This window comes from Musca domestica, unplaced genomic scaffold, assembly GCF_030504385.1.
Source record: "Musca domestica strain aabys unplaced genomic scaffold, Musca_domestica.polishedcontigs.V.1.1 22, whole genome shotgun sequence".
Taxonomy (NCBI): Eukaryota; Metazoa; Arthropoda; class Insecta; order Diptera; family Muscidae; genus Musca; species Musca domestica.
This window is the reverse complement of record NW_026712262.1, coordinates 7,179,315-7,198,377: the sequence shown is the minus strand read 5'-3', so window position 1 is coordinate 7,198,377 and position 19,063 is coordinate 7,179,315. Positions and strand designations below refer to the sequence as shown.

Genomic DNA, 19,063 nt, shown 5'->3' with positions numbered 1-19,063 from the left:
CAAGATCCAGATGGAAAAGACAATAATTGTCGGGGAACGAAACAAATGAGCAACAAATGTCAAAATGCATTTTTTCCGTTTTCAACTTCTCTGGCGCGGCACCCCATTGCAGTTGTACTGCCATACCTTCTCACACTTGGTTTCACTTTATAAACCAATAACAACAAACAATATATCTGTATGTTGTTATATGCATATTGAATAATTCAATTTTCGCTTGTTGTTGTTGCTGCTGCATTTTAGATGATTGCTTGCAGTTTACTGTCCGTTGTATTCCCCTCTTATCATTTGTTTATCTTTTATTTTCTTTCCCTCTGTCATTCTTCTTCCCTTGCCTGCTGCTTCAGTTTAGTGTGATTCATCATCATCTCATCACCATCATCATCGTCGTCGTCGTGGATGTGGTGCGATAAAGTGCAGCAGCGGTAAATAACCTGAAGCAAAGTGTAAAACAAGTTGGAAGAAAATAAATAAACAAATTTTTACAGAAAAACAAAAATCCTCATCCGAAAAAAATAGATATTTTCTAAGAAGTTTAAGTCATTTAGCGTATAAGTGTGGTCAAATATTGACAAAACGGGCGAAGTGGAGAGAGAGAGAGCGATAAAAGACAAAGAAAAGGCTAAATTCCGAAAAGTTAAATAACATTCTCTCTGCCCCGAACCGTCACCCCAACAATTGCCATAGAATATTTCCATACCCTACAACAACATTTTGTTATTTTTGTTGTTGTGTTGTAAATTAACAATTCTTGGATTATATTACCATCCGGATATTGGATACTATCTTTGTGGGCCGCCCACTACACAAAATTACGCTTGGCATAGGCTGTCAGTCCGTGGTGGACGTTTGTAATGACGCCGGTTATTGGATTATAATTGGATTAAATATTTTATCCGTAAAGGTAAGCCGTTGGAGACGTTAAGTAATCTTCAAGAGAAATAGATGCCATAACTGGTTTGAATTCCTTTCTACGCTACGGGTTCGTCGCTGGGTTATAAGCCATAACAAACACGAGAAAATAGGTAAAGCGTTATGAAAAATAATTCCTTTGAATTTTATCTAATAACAAATTCTTATTAAAGTATTGAGTATGGGTTTCAATAAATATCGAATGATGGTAGTACAATTAACTTTAATATAGGAGTTACCTTTAAATATCCGCATAAAGGGTTATTAATTAAAATCTAAAAATCGAAATTGTATTGGAGGAGGAAGTTAATGTTGGCATTGGAGATTCCCGATAGATCAGTGGCCGAGTTTTCTGGATTTCATATTGATGAAATTGTTTTAATTTTACAAAATTCCTAACATTATACAATAAAATATGTCCGATATTTCTAAAAATTGTATTGTTCGAATGTGGACTTTGTCCTCTGCATCGTCTGATTTTGCTACACAGTGATTTGAGGTAAATATATTTAAATCAGTGGGAGTGGTGTCTTATACGCTCTAATGTTTAGAAAAACGTAAGTTTATTAATAGTTTTCCAGAAATTACTATAATTCCCTCCCAGAATTTCTCAAAAAGTACATATTTGAAAAAAATGTGGCTTTAAGAGGGCTTTATGCCTACTTCTGAAAATATTTCTTTACCCACTACCATAGTTTGTTATTTCAACATATCAAATATCATCCGGATCAAATTCCATGACGATTTAGATATGTCCTTCCATCTATGAAAATCACTCCAGTTTCCCAACAAAATGACGTAACATTTTACTCAGATATACAGGGTGAAATAAAAAACTGCTTCAAAGTCAAACGCCATAATTTTTAAAATATTTTTTTTTTTAATTTTATTGAATGAAAGCTAAAATGTCTGAAATGGCATCAAATTTCCGAATAAGTATAGATTTGTTCGAATTGTTCGCCTTTGGCACGAATTAGGGCCTTCAAACGGCCAATGAAAACGTCAAACGCTGCCCGGATGTTGCTCTGCGGTATTTTGGCCCATTACCGGCGAAGCGCTTGTTTGAGGTGATCGACCTTGCTTTCCAAAATACTCCAGACACAATAGTCCAACGGATTGGTATCCGGAGATTTTGGTCGCCATTGTGCGCTGGAAATGAAGCGAGGAACCTCATTTTGTAACCATTCTAGGGTGGCGCGTTTTGAGTGCGGTGGTCCTGTTGGAATGTCCAAGGTTTGCGGCCAAGGCTTTATGCACCCTACAGAATATATACGGTCGATTAATACGAGAGGAGAGCGACCATCCGCTGTTATGGCGGCCCACACCATCATCATGGCCGGCGCTTGAGTTCTAGTGGCCAACCAAAGGTGCATATATTCAGCTGGCAAGTAAATACGATAATTTTGTATGTTTACAAACTGCTGGACAACGAATGTTTTCTCATCGCATAAATCCAAATTCGGCAGTTCACCACTTTCGGCCAAGCGAAGCAACTCTTTAACTTTTTTGAGTTTATTTTCTTTCTGTTGCGGTGTAAGTTCTTGAACTTTTTGGAATTTCAATGGCTTTACCCCGAGATCATTTTTCAACATTTGCCAAATGGAATATTGCGATATGTTCAGCTCACGAGCCATTTTTCGGCCACTGCGACGCGGTTCTCGATCAAGTCGCTTCTTTACTTTTCGAAAAATTTCTGCTGATGTTGCTGTTTTCTTTCGTCCACTTCGTTGACGTCGGGTTTAGCTACCAGTATCACAGTAACGAACGATGGTACGAGACACGAAAGATTTATTCACATTTAAATGTTGGAGTGCTCTAACGATAGCCACATTTGGTTTTCCAGCCAAATATAAAGAAATCACGCTTGAATTCTATCACGAATAACTTTTTTTCTGCGAAATTCTCAACAAAATGCTTTTGTACGCTTGTAAACAATATAATGAGCTATCATTGGAATAATTTTAACAGATGTCGGACGAGTGGCTTAGAAATGACAGCAGTCTGAACTTGGTATCAATTTTTGCATCTCACCCTGTATTTCGCAATTTTCCACGTAATTGTTTCGAATTTGGGTTTTGTAGATTGTAAAATTTTACCTATTTAGGTCAACGTTTTTGTAAAGCGCACACATAATTGTAACACCTGATATTCGGAATTTTTAAAATTTTAGCGGCATTTTCCTAAAAGCCGACTTACCTTTTTTCCTTGTTTTTATATGAATTGAACTATTACCAAATGACCAATTGACATTCTTTAAAGAATAATTGCAAAACTGAAAAATAAACAAAAGTTGAACTTTGACCTTACATTTTCAGCTGTCATTGATTTTATATTCACTAAATATAAACGAACAAAATTATAAAGGGAAGTATAAAACTCGGTCGCGACCGTCAACATGTTGCCCTACACAGCTATTCATATTAAGAATTGGTGTGAAGAAGATAACACTAACTATGATCGTTTTTAATTGCTTTAAATTTGAAATCGAATGGAAGTACTAATAAATAGGAGCTAAACACTTCTCAAAATAAGAGGTTAGTAGGTTGGCTTGTAAATAGTTGCGGTTGCACAAAATTCATTACGTGGTATTGGAATTTTTTTCAGGGTATGTAAGCATGTTCAGAGACGAATAATTTCTACCTCTCGTCATATTTTAATTTTCACAGCAATAACCAATTCTGACATTTCTAAAATCACGATAAATAATATTCTTTTCTTAGAAAAATTTGTACACGTTTCGAACTGCTCGAAAGATGTTCCCACTAGGAATCTTCATCCAAAAGTTCAAAATCCTTCACACTATTCCCAGCCTAATCATGGTTAGTTGTCATAGGTATGACAAGAAATTGATATCTCCTGCCATAAGTCCCCAATGATAAAATAAAAATATATAGAGCCCTCTCCCTGTAGAGCATCTATCATTTTTTTTTGTTTTTGATAAAAGTTTTATTTTTTTCTATTTTCATATTAGCTAGTCACAAATTAATTCATTACACATATTACATATGTATATTTATGTGTGAATTTTACATGAATTCGATGTTTTTCCCCCCATTTCGGTGACTTTAAAACATTCATAAATATTCACTAAAATAGAAAATCGTGTAAAAAATTATCACTTTCAACAAATCAATTATAAATGGATTTTCCGTTTTTGTTTCTGTGTTACAAAGGCATTTTAAGCCAAAGAGGTGTTGATGCAATGAAGTGTTCAAATGAATTTGTTGCCTGCCTGCCTGCCTTCTCATACAAGCATGACATACCAAATATACCATAAATTGTATTAATTGTCACGTGTGAATTTAATTGGTCTGTATCGTGTTTTTCGACGAATTTGGTTTGTATTTGATACCCCATATATGGTTGGGTATCTATCTCCGCATCGAAGCTTAGCCATAATTTTGAGTCGTATCGAAATGTGTGTTTGGAAAATAGACAGACAGACAGATAGATAGCAGTTCGTTTTGTAGAAGAGCATATGCGGCAGTCACGGCTACAGATTAAGACATTTATTTTCTTTGGAATCGCATTGTAATAACGATGGCGTTATCCGATACTCTGTGGATGTTTGAAAATGTTAGCTGCCATCCGCATGGAGGGAGTAGAGTAGATTGTGTCATAAACAGGCTTTAGCAATTTCATTTTTGTTTTCCAGCAGACTTGCTACAAACTAATTTCGAACAAAACTTAGACAGATCATTAATACAGATTTACATTTTATTTATTTATATTTCTCCCCCTTATCCCCCCACCATTACCCAAATCATGACACTGCTGCCGTATTAAAAAAGGGAGTTCTTCCAATATCACTCCCAAACACCACACACAGTTCTTCTGGATTTAATGATACATTCCATGCAAATGATGATGATTTCGAATCGAACTAAGGGGGAAAGAAATATAATCTGAAAACAAAAACAAAAGAAATGGTTGGGGAGAGGAAGAGAGAAAAAACGCAAACACCCAACCACCAAAACCCAAACAAGAATCATTTGGAAAAATAACATTTGAAATACTTAAAATACAAACCAAGTGAGGAGGAAAATAAAACACGACAGCAAACAAACAGAGAGACAGTCGCTCAGTCAGCCAGTCAGTCGGAGATAACACCAACAACAAACAACCCAAAAAACCGGCATACAAAAATAATCAATCAATGTCAATGTTTAATATTAATAGACTGGAAATGTTGTTGGCGGCTGTAGCATTACAAGCCGGTGTTGTTGTTATTTTATTTAATTTTATTATTTCTCTTTAGAATTGAAATCGAAATGCGGCAAAATTGGATTTTATTAAGACTCTAATCCAAATGGGTAGGAGGAGGAGGAGGATATTCTCGAATTAATTTAAGGGCTTACTCCGTTAACGAGATGCACGAATCGTCTCATAAAACTTTGGAGAGTGATTTAAAGAAAACGAAGTTCCATCGTGGCCACAATGGTAAAAATGATTACTTTTATTGCCAAGAGAAGTTATTAAGACGGCCGACTGTTTCTATCAACACCAGAATTCATTGATGTAAAAAGTAATAAAACGTTTTAGTTTTATTACCACAAACTGCAATGGGAATAGTAATTTATTGCCAAATATTTGGGCATCTCAAAAGGCTAGACATTAGAAAGAAAGTGTTAAAAGTGTGAGGGAGGAATCTTAATGAAATGTTCAAAGTACCGCCTTAAAATTGTGAGGCGATGAAAGGTGATGAATTGTTAAAATCGGTATTTGACAAACAATTTTTGTTAATGCCTACTTATGTTTTTGGTGACAAGGTGGAAGACAGAAAGAGAGAAAAAAAAATCGGAAATATTAGTTTGGTTAATTTCAAAGGAGTTTTGGGTCTCAATTCTTGTTCTATGTGGTTGTAAAGTTCAAAATTTCCATAAGCGAAATATGTTTAATTCTATATATTTTGAAATAACAAGAATCCAGCGCCTAAACTTAAAGTGAACCTGGCTTTCGGAAACAAATTATCATCAAGTTATCACTATTGGTAGAAAAATATTTTGCCAATATTTCGATAAATAACGATATCTGGTGAAATTCTATTTAAGATTTATCAATTTAGAATGGTTTCTTTTTAAAAATTTCCTATACGTTTAGCACTAAAATAATATTTTTTAGTCTGAAATTTGATGTAAAAACCTTTTAAAAAACTCATCCCTACGGAAGGAACTTGTAAAATGTAAGAAAAATCTGTCGCTTCAATTTTAAAAATTCCGAATATCAATAGATGCAATTATATGGGACAATATTCAAACACCAAGTTTAAGAAAATTCTGTTGAATAATTTTGATAAAATCATCAAAATACCGGATATTGGGAGGTACCATTATATGAGGACTATTGAAAGCCGTAAATCTGTTCTGGAAATTTTCTAACATGGGAGATAGTATCTATTACTAACTCCAAATACCAAATTTAAAAGATTTCTTGTGAAAAGTGTGACACAAATTATTAAAAGCCTGAACATCTGGTGGTAGAGTTCTATGGGGACTCTACAAAAACTTGGACCTACACAGTTCTATGCAAGGATGTTGCCTATATGCTGGGAGCTCAAACTGCTAATTTAAAGCAAATTCGGGTTAAAATTGTGACTAAAACAACCAAAACACTTTAAATCTGGCGGTACATTTATATAGGAGTATGACCTAAACCAAAATGTGAACCTACTTGGTCCATTTTCAACACTTAAAGTCCTGCAGACATAAAATACATCTTAGTAAAAGTTGATTACTCTTTTAACTTCGTTCGGAAGATAGAGTGATTTCCATAGACAAACATGAGCAAGGTTTGCACTAAAAATACCAAAGTGTCGATCACCCCAAGCAAGCGGTTCGTCGGGAATGGGCCAAAATATCGCGTGTGACGGTTTGTAAGCCATAATTCGTGCCAAAGGTGACCAATTCGAATCTAAACTTATTCTAAAATTTGATGCTATTTCCGACATTTTTTGCTTTCATTCAATAAAATTTAAAAAGATATGTAAAAATTATGGCGTTTGACCTCTTACCCTGTATATGGATAGTGATATGATATAAAAGGCTCATTCCATTGCAAACTCTATACAAGTTCGGCTTGCTATGCTACCATTGGTATCAAATTCTGCTAAAATTATTAAAAATACCGAATCAGGTGGCACAATTATATGGGGAAAATACGAAAACATGTATAGGCAATTATCTATCATGGTAAGCATTGTCTTTTGCGAAATCTTAATACCAAATAAAAAAATTTAGCTAAAATTGACAAAACACGGAATATGGGAAGGTATATATGAAGGCCAGTTGAATACGTGGACCTGTAAAGGCAATTGTGTGCCACAGGAAGTAATACCCATTGGGATTTCCAAATTCCTAATTGAAATAATTCCGACGAATATAGGCAGGCATATGGAGGTTACACAAAAACGTAGACCTGTATCAGCAATTTTATGGGAAAACGAAATTAAAATAAGTAACTATATTATTATGATATAACAACAGAGGTAAATCCACCTGGTGGTAATATTTTGACTCCGTGTTGTCCTATGTTAATATTATTTTACCTTCCCGGGAACTCTGTATATACAACAATAAGCTATTATAAATATGCGTATAATCCTACATATATTTTAATATAACTCTATTTCAAATACTTTCAATGGTATCAAATTCCTTAAAATACCTTTGAAATGACAACAAGGTATTTTGATAACCATTGAGCAATATAAATCACAGACACTTGCTTTGTTTTAAACTCCAATTCGTTTTACAACCAATTCTGTTATCCGCGACACCAAGTGATACGACACAAAAAACCAACATTATCTTACAAATTAATATTGATTGCAACATTGTTCGCTGGGTTAAGCAAAATACAACCCCTTCACTGGAAAATAAACGCATGCTTGAGGGAACAACTAAAATAACCTATAATTTATTAACAATATTTATTGTTTGCCTCAAGTTAGGGAGAGATAAAAACGTTCTTTTTTGGGAAATTGTATCCTTCCTTTTGATGAATGCGTCTGTGAGTGGGTTTCATTAACCTTTTCGGTCGATTGTTTAGAAGGCACTGACGTACGCATGTACGTACGTATTTCGATTGTCACACACATAACTACAATTACTTGTTATTTGTTCGCTCCTCCAGTCCTCATTATCAATGCTTTGTGTCCGCTTAAATATTTACTCTGGCAGAGGTGACTAAACTTGAAGACATGTTTCCAAGGTACGGGTCCACGGTGTCTGCATTTGACGTTTATTGCCTTTGCCACTTCACAATGCCGCACTGAGAATTGCTTTGTCAATACTCGACTGTTTTTTCGAAAAGATAAGAAAAATGCAACATGCCAGTGCGGCGGTTGCCCCAATACACACAGCACTTGCATTGCTTTTATTGTCCAGATATGAAGACAGAATGGAAAGAAAGAAACTCACTCTGCTCCGATTGTTTGTTTTTCTCATATTTTTCTGACAAATAGAATTTATGAAATACAAGTTCTAATAACTGTACTCAACAATGCTGGTTTTTGTTATCGGACAAAGTTGAAATACCTAAACGGCAGCATTCTCCCTGAGGTATTTCAGTATTGCTTTTCTTTGTTTCCTTTTTTACAAAGAAATAAGTTGCAAATCATGTAATTCCTATTCTACACTGATTTGATCACTACTAATTTGAATAATAATATTGAGCAGTTGCTTTTCTGTATTTTGTTTGCATAAGACGAGGAATTATTGGGTGGCAACGTAAGTTTGACATTTCCACGTGGCTGATATTGAATTTCTTTGTGTAAATGTAGTTAGCTGGAGTTACAGTCGTCCTTGTCAGTCGTCCTTATTAATTAGAAATCCGAATATGGAAATTTGGGCCATTTTACTTTTAATATGAAAATTAGTATTACGGCTCATTGATTGTGTTGTTCTATTTTCTGTCCACAAATCACAATAATGTCTAAAAATATAATTTTCTCAAGTTTATTCGGTTTTTTGTGGTGTGCGTTCGCATTTGCGTAGCTGTGGTCTAGTTCTTGGTCTGGGTGCGTTTTGTTGTCAACTGTTTTAATTCCAAATCCTCAAAGAAATCCTAATACAATGAATACATTAGCGAAGCTAAAACAGTTGCGGTACATTTTAATGTCGGCACAACGAAGTGTGTCCTGAATTAGGAAGCCATGTCTGCATATTTCCACAATGCAAATAATCAAGAAACAACGAGAAGGGGTTTTTAGTTGTTCCTTTCCCTTTAAATGACATAAATGGTTGATACGGTTTTTTTAGGAAAATTCTAAACACATACACCTTTACTAAATTTCAAAGTAATTGAGCAAATTAACCTTAAGGCTATCGACCATACCAACATGATTGAAATCTCTTTTTGGTGAGTTTGGCATTCTAGGGTCAAAAATAAGCCATTATTATTCGATGTATGAAGTTAATCTCCTAAAATATAGCTTATCGTAGGTTAGGTACTATTTACGATTAAGTGCTGTTACATAATCTTGTAATACATCTATTTCGAGATTATATTACCGTTATTTATTGTGGCTACATTTATTAGCTATGTTCAAAGAGAACGACTTCAAACATTGCTTAGTAATGACTTATTCCATCAGAAAAACATTTATTGCCATTAGAATGCAAAACTCGGTAAAAAGGGAGTTAAATCATGTTCGCCTGGTCGATAGAGAGTATTCGTCTGCAACTCATAAAGTCATTGGCTAATCTTCACGCCACACATTGTTGTACGACCAGAGCAAACTTGTTGGCTCGCTCCAACTGAAAAAAAAATAACCATTGATAGGTTGTAAATCCGGTTCTATTGAACCAACATATTGGCCCAAAACAATACTCATTAGGAAATTGCCAGATGATAGTTAAACATTTCACTGAAGGAATCCGCAGGCCAGAATTGTAGGCGTGACAGATATATACCCTCAGCCATTGTCCGCTTATTTAAATTTATATTTTGACTTGTGTTAAGATTAATCAAACTGTTGACCCTTTATTGGAGAGAATTCGAAGAAGTGGACTAATATTGTCGATTTCGAAACTGACATAAGTCGAATATAAATATTACCAAATTTTTCGACAACTTCCTTCATTTTATGTAAGATATGTGATTATTTTTGGAAAATGTTGAAATGTGAGGTTCCAGATGAGATATAGTGAACCGAAATTGTAGATTTTAACACTTCATCTAATACTGATAAAAATATTGGGATGTGCAAGTAAGAGATAGATATACCAAATTTGAAAGGAATCGCTGATTAATGACATTGCTATAGCTATTGAAAATGCTGAAACTTTCTGGAGGACATATCCGAAGGGGTGTATCTATGTCTATCAGTTTTATACCAGATTTTGTGTTGGAAACAATATTGGGGTGTATTTTTCAAATTTAAAGAGAATCGGATGCTTATTCCGCATTTTGTGAGAATTATGATTTTTAAAAAAAATTTGAGCCCTTGTGGTCGAGGTATCAAAGTAGAAGACCAATAGCTAACATCTTCACAACAGAGCTTGGATTAATAGAAATATTTGTGAAGTTGAAAAGAATGTTTGTTGTGTGAAGTTTAAAATAATGCCTATTTCGCATTAGGGTTAGGTTAGGTTGAAAATAGGGGCGAAACAATCGCCACATGTCCTGATGGACATACACTTAGCCATTATAGGCCTTTTATGCGCTCTAGACTAAAAAGTGGTTAAAAGAAGACCGGCAATTTAGACTGTAAATTGCATTTGAAATTCAGTTGCCTTTACAACATTTCTTAACTGTTTTATTTCTTTTACCATGATCCGAATAAGGTCTGGTATAGAGTTGTTCCCTAAATATTGGGATCTAATATATGCAAATGCTGGCCATTGGCAGAAAAAATGCTCCAATATTTCGTCATCTTCCCCGCATGCCCTGCATATGCTGTTATCTACACATCCAATTTTATATAGATGTGTTTGTAGTTCCAGATGTCCCGTAAGAATGCCTATTCCCCGTTAATATCTTTCTTATCTGGTAATTAAAGTTTTTTTTGTTTTTATCCCATTGGGGTTGCCCCAAAGGATTTTTGAGATTTCCCCTACGCCTTCATTGTTCCATAGGGATATGTGGGCGTTTTTTGCCCCTTTCTTTAACTCCAGACGAGAGGCGGCACTTGATTGCCTAAGTTTACTGTTGCTAATTCCCTGTCTGTTTTGGCGAGTGAGTTCGTACTAAGCCGTATTGAGAATAGTTCTTGATTGAGTTTATACATTCCAAAACAGTTTTGGAATTGACTGTTTTGGATGCTATAGCTTTTGTAGCGGTTTTATTGTCCGTTAGGACGTTTACGGTAGCCGGTCTTAAGTGTTAGCGTTCAGACACTCTGCAATCCAATATATAGAATTGTGTCCTCATTGCACCGTTTTTTGAACTTTCTGTAATATTTTGGTATTACATTTTTTGTCCATTGCAGTTCACCAGACTACTGATGCGTATGTTAGAACCAGCCCCACAAACGGGCAAATGCTGAATTTTATTTGTTTTGATCTTATATAAAGATATTTTAGGCCGATCCACTATTTCTGGTACCTCACCACAAACGATCAAATATCTCAAAGACATCATGAGTTTCATTGAAAGCGAATAAGGTATTCGATTAGATTCGAACTACTCACATTGAAATTGAAAATGCCCCACATTGGGCGCCACTGCGGTGCATCGTTTACTCAAACGTTAATTCCATATATATATACACTGTTAGTTTCTCTTATTCGATAATTGGTCTGATAAAATTTTATCAAGATATTTGATTGTTGTTCACCTGTCATATGAAAATATATTTCAGTTTTCCCTTATCAGCATGCTATGTTAAGCAGCTACAGAGGATAGGAATTACTTGCGGTCTTCTGAGTGTATTCCACACCATGTAATGTAACCATGATTAGATCAGTGTCCTTTTTTTGAATACACAATATAATTAATTGACAGCTATAATTGTCTCACTCCACCACCACAACATCTCTATTTGTTTAAGTACATATTATTAATTTATGTACTTATTTCAATGAATGTTATATGCGGCAACAACAACAACAACACACATATCATTACATTAATGTATGTAACGCAAATGAAGCCCGAAAATATCATTAGTTATATTTAATGATTGTTTTCAAGTGAATATAATTAAATTCTATTATTTGATTCAATTTATGTGCCATACAAAGGACAACAAATTATATTTGAAAAATAAATTCCTGTTTTCAGGATAATCCAAAGAGCTGTACATACATGTATGTTTGTATGAGTGTAGAGGTACATCAAATACATTTAGTAAATTGTCCTTGTCGGAAAATGTTCTCCATCAAATCTGACATTATTTTTTTATTGTGTGACAGCATGACAAAACAATATCATTAGATTATTACAAAGAATGTTGAATACATTCCGCCGTAATTAAAGGAAATCAACGAGAAATGTGATTTCATTTTCAAGAATTCTTCAAGAACATTTCGAAATTACTTTCATCCAAAAATTAATTTCCTCAGCACACATTTTATCGTTTCGTATTCAAATATTTAGAAGGTATGTAGGTTGGTGGGCAAGGAGATGGGTGGGTGGTACATGTGTATTGGTTTGTGACGCTTCTGATATTGTAAAATACTCGTAAATATTCGAACAAGCTATCAGTTCTTTTGATAGTCTCACTATTTCCCTTGTCGTCTGCCGGCTCGTAAACAGCAGTTCTCCGTGTTGAGTCAGCACTCATAGTTGTGCCAAACAATTCTCGCTCACCCACTCTCAAACACTAACCAACCACCCACCAAAATTCAACAAAGAAATGAACATCGACAGTTAAATGAGTGCACACAGGTAAATTGATAACAAAATCGAATTTCTTTCTTCTCCGCTCCGCTCATCTGTACCCCCTGCCGCCCCACCTCTAACGATTGCTGCCTTTCGTGTTTTGTTGTCGCATGTAATCACTGGCGTAGCTCTGGTGGAACAGTGAAAAAAAAAACTCACTTTGTCGAAATTGCTGTTATCGTTTTTCCGTTACCGAAATGATGTCTGACATTACGATAGAGAGTGGGAGAAGCGTAAATGGGGAATGTTTGCGAGTAGAGTGTGTTGTTACCTGTTCGAAATAACCAAGGCACCCCTGTCGACCTCATCGAGTACAGTCGTGGTTCAAACCCCAGCCCCACCACAGCTGTCTCCCCACATCCATAAAAAAACTTTAAACTTTTTTGTGGATATTGATTTTTAAATTATGATCGGTTTAACAGAAACAACAACAATTTGGCATACAAAAACAACGACATCACTTATTGAAAAAAAGAAAAGAGAACCGAAAGGCAGCAACAACAAACATATTGTCAGCTTTAACTTCATTGTCACTGACATAACCGTCATTGTCTTCATCATTACCATGCAGAAAACAGGAAGACAAGATGGAAATTTGTCGATGGGTGCTGGAGGTGAGCGTTGAATAAAAATGGAGTGGCAGGGTGTGCTGTTAAATGGTTTTCCTGTATACCCTCATCCGTGCAATGTGAATTTTGAGTTTTTTACAAAACGAAAAAAAAACGTTCTCTGTTCACTTGTCTCGGTATTCATTCATTATCGTTTTCTTTCTTTCGTTTATTTTTTGTTAAAATGAAATTGAAAATGTTTATGACTTCACGAACAATCTAACAAAGAAGAATGTGTATTGAGTATGACAAGCAAGTTTGAGGGCGTTGACAAACAATGCCCCCTCTAAATTGAGTCAAATTTGCGTGTCATTTTTCAGGAGTTTTAGTGGGATACAGTGTTCTTTTTAGTGGGGTTTGGAGGGGGGGGGGGGGGTTGATACATAATGTTTAAGCAATTGGTTAACATGCATGCCATCTAAGACCTGCTCGTAAAATGGTGTACGCGTATGCATGGATGTGTTATGAAAAAAAAGAAACTTCTCCCCTTTAAAAAATGTTGATTATATATTCTTTACTTAAAGACTCCTTTTATGAAACCTGAATAAACATGTTTTTCATCTTATGAGTTTTGATAAAACTCATTACCAAATAATCGATTTTGTTTTTTGAAATACTTACAAATCCGCAAATTCTACCATTAGTTTGCAAAAACATTGCTTATGAAATTACCACCAAAGTCGAAAAAATCATTTGAAAGAAAAGCATCAACTCAATATTTATAGGATAATAAGTTTTTAATTTCTCCAAATCGCTCTCCACTTCTTTGTTTTTGCCCATTGTGTCTGAAATAAGATCAGTTGAAATTACAGCTTCTAGTTTATAAGAAAGCGTCTGAGCGTCCTGCGGCGGCGTTACAAGATAGATTTTCAATCATGTAATTATTGAATTATTGAAGTTTATGGCTACATACTGTTTTTCGAACAAGGGATCCAAAGATTGAGCAATGGGGTCCATGTTCTCTATATCACCGGAATTTGTTATTTTGAAGGGAAATTATTTTTCAATGTCATGTCTGCCAAAATATTGAGAGATATCACATTCTACAGGGTGAGATAAAAAAACTGCAACAAAGTCAAACGCCAAAATGTTTACATATTTTTTAAATTTTATTGAATGAAAGAAAAAAAGTTTTAGAATAATTTTAGATTTGTTCAAATTGGTCACCTTTGGCTCGAATTATGGTCTTCAAACGGCTAATGAAACCGCCACACCCTGCCTAAATGTTGCTCTGCGGTATTTTGGCCCATTCCCGGCGAAGCGCCTGCTTGAGGTGATCTACACTTTGGTTTTTTTAGTGCCAACCTTGCTTTCCAAAGTGCCAAACTTGCTTTCAAAGTGATTTTGGTGGCCATTGTACGCTGGAAATGAAGCGAGGAACCTCATTTTGTAACCATTCTTGGGTGTTGCGGGCTGAGTGTGATAGTGCTGAGTTGAGTTCCTGTTGGAAAGTCCAAGGTCTGCGGCCAAAATGTTTGCGTGCCCAAGGCTTTAATACACCCTCCAGAATATTTTCGCGATAATATTCGGCATTTATTCTGATGCCACGGTCGATTAATACGAGCGAAGAGCGACCAGTGGCTGTTATGGCGGCCAACACCATCAACATGGCCGGCGCTTGAGTTCTGGTGGCCAATTGAAGATGCACATTTTCAGCTGACCTCTTTTGCAAGTAAAAACGATAATTTTGTTTCTTTACAAACTGCAGAACAACGAATGTTTTCTCATAGGAGAAAACCAAATTCGGCAGTTCACCACTTTCGGTCAAGTGAAGCTATTTTGCTCTTTTGAGTCAATGGCTTAACCCCGAGCTCATTTTTCAATATTTGCCGAATGGAACATTGCGATATATTCAGCTCACGAGCAATTTTTCGGTCACTGCGACGCGTGTTTCGATCAAGTTGCTTCTTTACTTTTCGAACCATTTCTGTTGATGTTGCTGTTTTCTTCCGTCCACTTTCTTGACGTCGGGCTACGCTACCAGTATCACGGTAATGAGCGATGGTACGAGACACAAAAGATTTATTCACATTTAAATGCTGGAGTGCTCTAAGGATAGCCACTTGTGGTTTTCCAGCCAAATATAAAGATATCACACTATCCCGCTTGAATTCCATCACGAATAACTTCTTTTCTTCAAAATTCTCACCAAAATGCTTTGGTATGCTTTTAAACAATATAATGAGCTGTCACTGGACTAATTTTAACAGCTGTCGGACGAGTGGCTTAGAAATGACAGTAGTCTGAAGTTGGTTGCAGTTTTTTCATCTCAGCCTGTACTTTTCTTATGTCTGAGACATAGATAAACTACTTGCGAATTAAAAAACACTCGGGAGTGAAAGTATTCGAAGAGTATGCCTTATAAAAGCACTTTATTTGTTCGTGTGAAAAAGAGTGCACAAACAGCAGGGATAGAACAACCATCACCTCAGTCTCCAGTGAGCTTTCGATAATGCAGGTTGAATGAGAGCTTGTTTTCATGATTTTTAATATAAGCAAAAATTTACACACGATAATCATCGAGAGAGCAAGAGTTACTCCCAAATTCGTCGTATGTGTGTGATCATCCTGCAATCCTATAATATTTACTCTTTAGATACTAATCTGATAATCTGATAAAAGAAATGCTTGCAGGGAAGGAACGAGTGAATTTTGTGTTCAGTTCTGCTATGAAATGAAACAACGGTATAGCAAAAACTAAAAGAGTACTCAGCAAGAGTAGAGTAAAGACTAAAGAGTACTCAGCACAAGTGAATTTAACTCCCACGAACAAAACACACAGAAAACTATCACACACTTTATCTGTTTTGTTTTTTTGTACTCGCAGAAATACTTCCTCTCAACTTTGAGTAGAGACTGGAACTCTCCTTTGGAGCTTTAACGTCAGGCATAGGTGTTTCCATTGCTTAATAAAGAGTTTACTACTTACAGATCAACCTACCAATCCATTATTTTCACAAGGACATGTCACAAGAAATAAATGCTTATTCTCTTGTAAATATATAAATCGAAAAGTTAGGAAAGAGAGTATTTAATTTATTTTTAAAATCCACTCTTCGTTAAAGAAAATAATATCGTATGGGTTTCCTCCTTAAATAAAACATTAAATAAATGTTCCGTTTTTCAAATTTAACGAGAGCCCCTTTTAACGAACTTTCAGAACACTTTTCCCCGTTTTCACTTTCGGAATCCACTGTCTCCTACAAATATTGACATAACTCTCTCTTTTTTTCGGACGTAGCCGAAGAAGAATGATTGACAACAATGCTGCATTAGAATTGTGTTGTGATAACGTTTTCAAATATCTACATGACTTGACACTGACGTTGTTGGGTGCTTTACGTTTTGTTGTTTTTGTTGTTGTCACTCTTATCCTTATTGTTGTCCTCCACGCTGTTGGCTTTGGTATACTCTATTGCTGCGTGTCCTCACTTGACGCAACAACGTGTAAAATTGTCACAATTTTTGTTTGAGTTTCAAACGTTGTTATTTTCGTGCTTCGTGCCAATACCACACATACTTCCATGCTCGAATTCAGCACTGTCACATTGAGGTTTGAAGTGCAGTGGAAATGGCGGTAGCAGCAGCAGCAGCTGGAAAACACACACATGCACCCACACAGCAAACACTCCTCCCACCAAATTCAGTGGCATTTTATGAGTCTTCAAGTTTAATGTCTTGGGTCTTGTGAATGATTTTGCTTTTCGTCAACATATCGAGCTATGACATGCAATATTTTGTTGTTGTTGCTACTGCTTCGGTTTGTCATTTTTTTCCTTCGAATTGTATGGCTGCTTGACTTGACACCAGCCGTGGTGAGTGACAGTCGTCAGTCAGTTAAAAGTGGTATCACAAGACGCTGTCAAATCAATTTACACGAAAACCCCTAACCATGTATCCTAGCCCCCACACAATAGCTGCAGGCGCTGATGAATCCATAAAATGTCCCCACGTAGGAAACCAGGGATGGGGGGAGGGTGGTGTACTGGTGACGCGTGAGTCCTTAAATGTGAGTTGTGTTTATTTTCCGTTTGTTGAAGGCAACAGCTCATAAACTACAACTAAATGGATTTCCATCAGAACCGGATATTTGGTCAATGATTGCGACATAAACTTCGGGGATTCAAGAGAAAAGTAAATGTGGCCCATTCTTAGCATCGAATGTGGAAAAAGTTATGGCATTTTTATTTCGTTTCAATCAAATCTATTACTCTCTACATGGAGCTGTTGGTGATTTGCTGTTAGAAATTGAAAACGTTTTGCCAAAAATGGATTTGGATTTCTTTCAATTATATAGTGTTATCGGAAACATTTTTAAAGTTTATAAAGCGCTGGAGAAAGATATTCGAAAGTGTCCTTCTTGTGTTTTATATGTCGCTAATGAAACAATCATTTTGCAAATTTAGGACTGTTCAAGATAAATGAAATGACTTATCTCGTTCCAGAACTACAATAACGTGTAATTTTTAACTACGACATATATATCCTTTATGGTATCAAAAAAAAAAATCAAAACTAGTAAATATTTTGCACGTTCTGGAACAGATTATCTATGCAACAGCAAAAAAAAAAATAAATAAATAAATCCATAATAAGAAGATCTTGATCTAACCAAAACTTGGGAGTTGCATGATCCAAATAACCCATTAAAAGGAATGGTAGGCACAATAACTTTTGCATTACCAGTAGTGTGAAAATAATGTGTTATTCCTTATTTCAAAGTGATGAGAAACTACTTTTGGTTGATTTGTAAGTAGGTTCTTTTTTTAATTACGAAACTCATTATTTGGTAATAGAAGTTTTTGCTCTCTGAACTTGTTAACATTTTTATACACTCAGCCAGAGAGTATATATCATATGATATGGCCTAAACGTGCCTAATCTAATTAACGGTTTTAGACCCTAGATCTAAATAGAGAGGCACCTAGTCTTTTTGGACCAAATCCGTTTCAGGAAACTTGGAGTCGATCTAGCGATGTACGTCCTTCCGTCTGTCTGACTGGTGCGCACTTTTGAAGGGAGTATCCTATTTGGTCCAAACTTGGTACATCATAATATTTTTGTCAAACTTAGATCGAGTTCAGAGATGGGCAATATCGGCCCACTCCTTCTTGTACCTCCCCCACAAAATGTCAACATTTTCAAAGAATATAATTTACTGCACAGAAGGAGGAATGATGATCCGATTTTGCTCCAACTTTGCATATTCTAATATTTGCATCAGTGCTAGGTCTGGTGCGAAAATGGACAATGTCGGTCCACTCCCTCAAGTACCTCCCCCACAAACAGTCAATATTTGGGATAATCATAACTCTTATAAAATGTGATGTGAGACTCCTATCATAATCATTTCATCATCATAATGTTTTTATTAATCCAAGGTCTGGTGTGAAGATGGAATATATCGGTCCAAAGGGTCACAATTTTGAAAATACATGAAACTTATAAAACTCAAAATTAACATCCCATTCCATTCAGACTTAACACATTTCAATATTTCTATCAGCACAAGATCTGTTATAGGCGGTAGATATCTGACCATTCCTACTGGTACTTGTCCCCCAAAGGGTCAAAGTTTTGAATAACGAAAACTATCATAAAATCCGAAATAAGCACCCTGTTCTCTTCAAATTACACATATCACAATATTTGTATTAATCCGAGGTCTGGTGTGAAGATGGGATATATTGGTCCATTCCTTTTGGTACCTCCGCCACAAA

The 19,063-nt window shown here is 35.7% G+C and overlaps 1 protein-coding gene across 9 annotated transcripts in view; it reads left to right on the top strand.

The window, feature by feature from the left end:
- LOC101888725 (uncharacterized) overlaps positions 1-19,063 on the top strand; it is a 289,691-nt gene that overhangs the window by 11,248 nt on the left and 259,380 nt on the right. For 3 of the 9 annotated variants that reach the window (XM_059123022.1, XM_059123017.1, XM_059123016.1), the window contains exon 1: positions 385-904. The exons of the other annotated variants lie outside the window; for them this stretch is intronic. The gene's annotated coding sequence lies outside the window, so the exon portion shown is untranslated. Of the gene's footprint in view, positions 1-384; positions 905-19,063 lie in introns of those variants that run through there. 9 annotated transcript variants of the gene reach the window in all.